General features: G+C 39.3%; 1 long non-coding RNA gene across 1 annotated transcript; it reads left to right on the top strand.

The window, feature by feature from the left end:
* Positions 1-3,153: 3,153 nt before the first annotated feature.
* On the top strand, positions 3,154-7,563 carry LOC131221738 (uncharacterized). The gene is made up of 3 exons (XR_009159557.1): positions 3,154-3,251; positions 6,375-6,781; positions 6,870-7,563. It is a non-coding gene; the product is annotated as an uncharacterized LOC131221738 (long non-coding RNA).
* The last annotated feature ends 1,610 nt before the right edge of the window (positions 7,564-9,173 follow it).

Genomic DNA, 9,173 nt, shown 5'->3' with positions numbered 1-9,173 from the left:
CTCCACCCAGCGTAACGGAAGCGGATTGGCTAGTGTATCACACACAGCAACTTATCTTTGTGGGTTGACGTTATTAAGTTCTGTGGGTCCCATCATGAAGCATGAGTTATATCCAAACTGTCCATTCACTTGATGAGTTATTTGTAGGGCTTGATCCAAAAAATAAGACAGATCCAAAAATCAAGTGGACCACAATGTAAAAAGCAGTGAGGGATTGAATGCCTGCCATTGAAACCCTTTTGGGGTCACCGAAATTTTGGATCAATATGATATTTGTTTTTTCTCTTCATCCAGGTCTGTGTGACCTTATGAACAGAATGGATGTTGAGTAAACGTTACAATGGGCCCTACGAATGTTTTAATGGTGAGAATCATTGTCCCCGCTGCTAATTGGGGTGTGATCCACTTGAATATTAAATTACTCAATTTTTGAATCAAGATCTAAAATGATCTCACCAAATGGATGAACGGTGTAGATATGATAAATATATCATTGTGTGCCATGTAACTTTTATTTCCTTTAAACTGTTTCTAAACTCCTTAACTCGAGGAGCATCCAGGTCCATAGTTCAACACTTAGACGTATCCGTATCGATCCCTAACGGGGGTGGCTAAAATGGAGTGTGTGTACTGACATAGGTGTGTACGGACAAGCTAACCCAAAAAAAAAAAGAAAAAAAAAAGAAAGAACTGGAGGAGCATCAGCATGGGGAAGTAGATGGACGCGGATTTCCTGCCAAAGCCTTATGGGTCACCGTGATGTTTGTGAGAAATTCCTCCCGTCCATCCCTTTAGTGTGTTCATTTTAATATATGAGGCCAAAAATGAACAGTATCCAATGCTCAAGTGGGCCATAGTTGAAATATTTGTGGGGCCACATAAGTTTTGAATCATCCTACTATTTGTGTTTTCAATTCATTCAAATAGGAATGACGTTATTAATGGTATGGATGGCATGCAAACATTACCGAAGAATCTAGAGAGGTTTTAACGGTAGAAGTTTCCCTAACGACCTTTTCCTTCTGTGGCAGGCAAACATCTTGTATTCTACTCAAATTTGGCCTCATTTTCTAAAATGAGCTCACAAGATGGATGTACCGGGTGGATTCCTAACAAACATGAAGGATGTAGATTAGCTGCTGCTTGAGACTCTACTTGAGTGATGGCACCAAGTTCTGTGGTACCCACCGTGATATATGTGTTGTATCACCTGCCATTCATCTAGAGATATAAATTTAGGACATGAGGCAAAGAATGAGTCAATCCAAAACTCGAGTAGACCCACCATAGAAAATAGCAGAGAGAGTGACATCCACTGTTAAAAATTTGTAAGGCCCATAAGAGTTTTGGATCAAATTGAAATTTGTGTTTTTCAATCTTTCATGTCTTTCTTAAAATGATAAAAAACAAAACCTCAAGGAGCAGCAGCATGGAGAAGTAGATGGACACAGATTTCCTGCCAAAGCCTTGTGGGTCATTGTGATGTTTGTGAGAAATCCCTCCCGTCCATCTGTTTTGTGTGTTCATTTTAATATATGAGGCCAAAAATGAACAGTATCTAATGCTCAAGTGGGCCACAGTTGAAATATTTGTGGGGCCACATAAGTTTCGAATCATCTTAATATTTGTGTTTTCAATTCATCCCAGTAGGAATGATGCTATTAATGGTATGGATGGCATGCAAACATTATTGACGAACCCAGAGAGGTTTCAATGGTAGAAATTTCCCTAACGACCTTTTCCTTCCGTAGGGCGCATTTGAGTCTTGTATTCTACTCAATTTTGGCCTCATTCTCTAAAGTAGCTCACAAAATGGATGCATAGAGTGAATTCCTAACAAACATAGAGGATGTGGATTAGCTACTGCTCAAGACTCTACTAGAGTGACGGCACCAAGTTTTGTGGTACCTACCGTGATATATGTGTTGTATCACCGTCCATTCACCTGTTAGGACATGAGACAGAGTGAGTCAATCCAAAACTCGAGTAGACCCACCACACAAAACAGTAGAGAGAGTGACACCCACTGTTAAAAATTTGCAAGGCCCATAAAAGTTTTGGATCAAATTGAAATTTGTGTTTTTCAATCTTTCATGTCTTTCTTAACTTATCAACGCGTTTGATTTCAGCTAAACATCATGGTGGACCTTAGGAAAGTTTCAACGGCGAGAGTCACTCTTCTCACTGTTTTCTGTGTAGGAGTCAACTCTAAATCTAGATATGACCCATTATTTATCTCATGGCATCAAATGATCTCTCCAAAATGGATGGATGGTGTAGGTATAACACATACATTACGGTGATTCCCACGGAACTGGGTGACGTCACTTCGTAGCGACTCTCGCGGCTTACCATGTCATCATCTAATCCGCGTCCGCAGGAAAGCGGCGTTCGAAACAGATGGCTACTCAACGGCTAGTGGTCGGTTTTCTCTGTACCCGAACATGATGTGTTCTCTCATCAATGCCGTCCATCCATTGTTTTTTAGATAGTTTTATGTTATCAATGCAAAAATTAGGTAGATCAAAATCTCAAATGGACCACACAGTATTGATTGAACTCTCACCATTAAAAACTTCCTGGGCTATTAAAGTATTGGATAAGTTGATATTTGTTTTCAACCTTCATCCCATGTCTATACGACCTAATCTACACGTTGGATGTGAAATAAACATTACAGAGGGTCTAGGAGGTTTTTAACTGTAGACGTTCAATCACTACTGTTTTCCCATGGTGTGATCCACCTGAGATTTCTTTCTGCCTCATTTTTGGGATGGATTTTTAAATTGATGTGTAAAAATGGATGGACGGTGCCACATAGATTATGATGGGGCCACATAGCACCGACTATTAAAATAATGGGAATAATGATTTCCTGTGATGTGTTCCACTTGAGACTTGGATATGTTTAATTTTTGGCCTGAAGCCCTAAAATTATCTTTTAAAGTGGATTGACGGAGTGGATTTATCTAACGTATAAAGGTGGGCCCCACGGAGTTTACTCAGAACGCAAGTACGCCGTCCGCTTCCGTCTCGCCCAAATCCGCTGCTCTCTCTATCTGTTCGTCTCTCACCCAAATCCCTCGCCCCCCCCCCTCTCTCTCTCTCTCTCTCTCTCTCTCACCCAAATCCCTCTCCTCTGTCTCTCTGTCACCCTAATCCCGTCCCTCTCTCTCTCTCTCTCTCTCTCTCTCTCTCTCTCTCGGCTGCCTTCGGCTCTCTCCAGCAGCAGCAACTCGATAACCCATCAGGTATCTCGATCTCTATGCTTTGTGAGGTTTTTTTTTTTACTGGTTATGGTGGGGATTTACTAGATCTAGAGCTAGGGTTTGGATTTTAGAAGATTGAAGTGAAAAGATTTTATTTTTTATTTTTATTTTTTCCATTTTTCTTTGCATTCATGTTATATAGTTTCTGCTTCTCAGAAGATTTCAGTATTTGGTAGTTGTACTGTTTAGGGCTTGAGATATGTTGTTTTTATTCTTTGATTCATTGCAGTTTTCTTGATTTTGTATTGTTTTAGGGCTTGAGATATGTTTCAGTGGTTCCTAAGGGCCTGTTTGGATGCCTGTAAGTTCTTTTAAGTTGTAAGTGACTTACCTGTAAGTCACTTACAGGTGAAAGTTACTTACAGGTAACCTGTTTGGGTGTGAGCTGTAAGTCACTTACAGGTAAGTTAGTTTTTCTGTTTGGGTAACCTGTAAGTTACTTACAAGTAAAAGATTGTATATTCACATCGAGCAAAACTTGGATTAGGGAATTGTTTCAAAATGTCATGATCATATAAAAATGCATGGGCTCAAATATGTAATTTTACTAAGCCCATCAAGATGAATATTTAAGCTAATTCTTAGGCCAAACTAATTATCAAGTGGGCCATAAAAGTGGATGAAATACATACCATTAAGCACAAATGGTCCATATATAACAAAATCAGAATTATTATTACCGTCCAATTTTTAGAATCCAAATGCATGAAAATAATTTTAAAAAAATTAAACAATAAATGCATTAAAAGAATCCAAGGGAGCATTTCATGATAAGATCTGTGCAGCCCACCTTAATATATTAATAAATAAATGCATAAAAAGAATCCATATGCGGCCCACCTTAATATATTAATAAATAAATGTATAAAAAGAATCCATCTTAGGTGGACCACACCATTAGAAATAGGCAAACAGCCCATGGGTTCATTAAACTAGTCACAACTGTTTCTGTGGTGGGGTTCACATGAGATTTGGATCATCCTAAAATGAGTATACACTCGTTCTGTAGTATTTTTTACTTGAAAAAAACATATGAATTTTTTAAGATAAATTGGCAGTTTGTGCTCAAACGACAACAGCAACACAATATGTAAGTAGCATAGGATGTAGGTGTACCCACCTTCTAGTGATCCAGATCATATTTCTGGTGCACTATGAATGGATCATGAATAAAGGTTACCTCCATCAAACAAACCAGCCATCTAATGAGTGTACATTGTACCATTGTATATATCCCACTGGACATGTCTTACTTTAAACCATCCACAGAGTTTACTATTAAAATGGATGGACGGGTTGGATCAAATACATAAATCACGATGGATCCCACAGAGTTTACTCAGTACGCAATCCCCTACCATCAAAATGCTCAGCTGCGCAGTTGGCACGAGTTCTTGTGATAACTTTTTGAGAACTCATAATACGTGATGTTAGTCCAAAATCTGAATGGTCCACGTGATGAAGCATCCCATGAAACCCATAGGGCCCAACTTTTACATTGATCCAAAACTTTCGTGGGCCATGGGAAAAGAAAACAGTTTCCTCCCTTGATTTTCATATTACTTTTCTATGGCCCACCAGAGTTTTAGATCAGGGTGAAAATTAGTTCGTGGGGGTTTACTGGGATGTTTCATCACATGAACCGTTCGGATTAGAGTCCCATGACACGTGTGGAGAGGAGCGCACGTGCGCACGTGCACAGGTGAGCATGCGTACGAGTAACACCTAATCCACTCCCGTTTTCAAAGCAGAAAAGGAAACATTGCAATCAAACCCCTACCATTTTGGGGAGGAGTAGAGAGGGAGGGCGGTCGTTGCAGATAGAGAGAGATTGCAGAGAGGGAGGGCGGTCGTTGCAAATAGAGAGAGATTGCAGAGAGGGAGAGTGTGTTTCTCCATCTTCCCCTCTTTTTAAAAATCCGACCGTTGAGCCTGTAAGTGGCTTACAGGGAAGTGACTTTTCACCCCCATCGCCCTGCAGTTTTTTGGTAGATTTGCCTGTAAGTAACTTACAGGCTGTAAGTTACTTACAAGTGAATTTTCTCCCCTAAACACCACCTGTAAGTGACTTCCCTATAAGTCACTTCCCACTTACCCAACTTACAGGCATCCAAACAGACCCTAAGGCGTTTCAATTTGTTTCTATGGATATTTTCCCCCCTTTTTCATTGAGATTTGCTAGATCTAGAGATAGGGTCTGCATTTCGGAAGATTAAAATGAGAAAATGGTTTTTCTTTGTGGAATGAAATGGATCATGTTTGGCATTTTCATCATGGGACCTCTGAATACTTAGGATACATCTGATCCATTGGAAAATATTGATTGGTTATTGGTTTAGTGTTGTTGCCAATTTTCACTATTGTAAGCCTACTTGAGCAGCTGGAAAAAATCTACTAAACAGAAGCCTTACAAGCTCCCCAACTTGCCCACTCTCCACTCATTGGGTGGGCCAACATGTGTAAGAAGACAGCTGGTGGTTTAAACCAGTCCTACCACCAACACCCTGATTGGATGTGCACAGCAGGACTAACCTGTATTTAGCTCCAGCTGATACTTATGGTAGGGCCTGCCTTATGCATAGGTCAGATCTATGCTATATATGTATGACATGTAGGCATGTGAGCTGGGTTACACAGGAAGTTCACGTGCATTTAGTTGTAGGTGATCATACCACTTTTATTCATTCATGTAAACTCAAGGATTTAAATCAGAATTTCTTAGTGCAACGTACCTGGGGACTGAAACTCGTATGACTTGCCTGTATTGGTTGGTTTCTGTCTTGTCAGTCTTGTACTGACCGGTGACTCATTTTGTTGTGGACTGAAACCCATATAACTCGGATGATACCAAGTCATTCTGGACAATATTTAAAACCCTGGTATCGATGCGCTACTATACCCTTTTGCATTACTGTATAACTGTATGCATATCACAGATATTTGGTTGCGAAGGTTGCTGTGCCTACCATATGTCCTTATGCGTGTAGGCTCAATCAGGTTTGTGAAAGAACGGGCAATGCTTTAGGTGCGTGGTATTTCAGTTTTAGGAAGCTGACAAGTCTCTTATCTGTTTTCTGAATGCTTGGTGCAATTCAATGCCTTCAGGTTCTTGCAGAGGAAAACCATCGTGAAATTGTGGAATTCTGCATTAAGGAAGGCTTGGTTCTTCAGCACATGAATTTGGGCTACTAGACTGAATCTCATGGAGGGGAATTCTCATACCTTGATGCCATGATGAGGGAGTCTTGTTTAATCTATAGTGGTTGTGGAAGTGATAAGTTCTCATATCAGGCCCCATTGACATGCCTTTATCCACCATCTCATACTTTGTGGATGCATCTCTCTCTCCATTCCTTAACATTGGAAGTTCCTTTTTGCTCAATGAAAAGATTGAAGTTTGACTATTTCTTAAGAAGAAAGGATATTCAACTAATGATAGCGCAAGTTAAAAGAGTTGGGAATCAAGTCCAAGTTCTCTCACTTCTCCATCCCAATGTTGCTCTTGTTAGAAGGTGGGATTAACCTCTCTCTCTCTCTCTCTCTCTCTCTTGTGTACACAAATACTGATAACAAAACACACTCATCATTCTTTCTTCGTAGGCTGCCTTTTGAATGATAGAGACAGAGCGATGTCCATGGGTTTGGAGTTTTGCTGCTGGAGCTCTTAACTGGGCTGAAACCTTTTGACAGGGCTGGCATCTCACCCTTGAGTTTCGTTTAATACATTCATGTTTATGAATTGGCTTCGGTATATATGTTCCAACCCATTAATTATCTTTCATTGCATTTGGTGTTTTCTTTCTTTTTTCTTTTTAAGACCATTCCATCTTTCCTTATTGCTTTCCTGAGTTAATAATCATATCTTGAGTGCTTAATCCTTTAATCCACTTTTTTTTTTTTTTTTTTTCTGTGACGCCAGTGCATGCCATTCCAGCCTTGCTTTTCATTTGTCTAAACATTTGATTCTCTATTGGTGTTCATTTGTCTCAACATTTGATTCTCTATTTTTTATTTTTTTATTTTTCTGTGATGCCAGTACCTGCCTGCTCAGTTTATTACTAAAAAAACTCCCTTTCAAATTCAGATTATTGAAACCAACCAAGGTTCCAAACCCCGCCCTTCTTCAACCTCAGTTGCAGGATCCTTGTAATAGGTGCTGCTCCCGCTTCGAATCATGCTTCAGACTCGTGCTCATGTCCCACTTCCTAGACATATACACTTGATAACATTTGCGGACAGACACCTCCCTGCTCCTACATCTGAATCTGTTGTCTCTCTTGCCTCACGCTTCGTGCAACCATATTTCCGCCACGCCACCAGTCTATGAAAAGATCCTCTTGCTTGGTCTTGCTCAATTATATTCAGAAAGTTCAAAAAATTGTACTGGATGCATTTATAGAAATAATAATACTCGCAAAGTACAAATGGTTAAGTTGCCATCATTGAAAGTCTAACCGGTCTTTGATATGGAGGAATGTTATAAACGTTGATGGTCAATGTTAGGTTGAATGTAATTTGAGAATCTGTTCCCAAACTTATATTTGATTCCTTTCCTTGCGTGCTTGCATTTCTTGCAGTTTTTGGTACATGGGTCACTTGATTTCACGTAATAGTCATCTCTTCTCCTTTTGTTTGTTAAGAGATTCATGTTAAACAGAAGTTGAGTAATTCCTTCATGAATATCCTGTCTCAGTTCAGGAAGACTACAATGCCTTTTATACACTGTCATGATTTGCATCCATATACATGTTCTCTATTACCAATATCATGACATGTATTACCTTATAGGTGCATGTTGATGGGAAATGGATGATTGATGAGCTTTTAATTTACCATTTATATATTTTCAGATTTATTTTTTATTTTTGGATAATTTAAGAAATTCAGAAATTCTTAAAATTTGTGGTACGGTAGTGATTTTGACAACATTGTGCTATTCATAAGTGATGGACCACAGTGGAAAAGGCCATGAATTTCACATGGCAACTTTAAGAGAGATGGGAGTTCTTAATTTATGGGATTCTCAAGAGTCAAGAGCTCCTATAAGATAAATAATCAATACTCATTAGGCATGCATACGTTATTATGTAAATTAATGAAAACTTCTAGTACATGGAAGTCCAACCAATCAATACTCATCAGCTTCAGTGTGATGTTGGGTGATTTTACATCGAGCTATATATGGTAGTGTTTGATTGACCTTTCGAAAAAAAAAAGAAGGCTGTGTTTGTATTGAAGAAATGTCATGTGTTCAACCCTGCAATACAGGTGGGATCCTACTCTTGTTCAAGTCTCTTGGATTTTCCAGTCAATCCGATTGTTAGACTATTTTCCTATGTTAGCTGAGTATGCATATGGGTGTCAAGTATTAGAAGGATCAGTTCGGCAGATCCTCAAAATGCAAATTCTCAGGAGACAATCACAACAAAGATTGGTAACTACTTACAAGTATCCGACTCCATACTCTTTTTTGCTTTTGTAGTCATTGAGTTTGGGTTGTTGTTTTCTTCACCTTAACTATCTATGCGTAAGCCTGTGATTGAAGGGTTAGGAACTTGTAATCTGGAAGAATTGCAGGTCATCCTTCATCCATTGCAGGTCCTATCAGATCATGGAGTTCGTAATGATAAAAATCAGTCCTTGATGTTCAGAATCCTGTCTCATCAAAATCTATAATTCCTCATCCTCTAGAGTCCTTTTCAACTCTTTGAATGTGAACTTACCGTTTTCATGTGCTAGGAAGGAGGAAGGCATGTCAGTCAATCCAACTTTCAATGTTTATATTTGGTAAACGAGATGAGGTACTGCGACCACATCTGTTGTTGTATTTTCTTGTTTTTGGGACAGAGATCTTGATACTTAAACCATGATGCTCGCAGCCGATGCTGGTAGCATGCGCACGCC

Source organism: Magnolia sinica, chromosome 12 (genome assembly GCF_029962835.1).
Source record: "Magnolia sinica isolate HGM2019 chromosome 12, MsV1, whole genome shotgun sequence".
NCBI lineage: Eukaryota > Viridiplantae > Streptophyta > Magnoliopsida > Magnoliales > Magnoliaceae > Magnolia > Magnolia sinica.
This window is presented reverse-complemented; position numbering and strand designations above follow the sequence as displayed.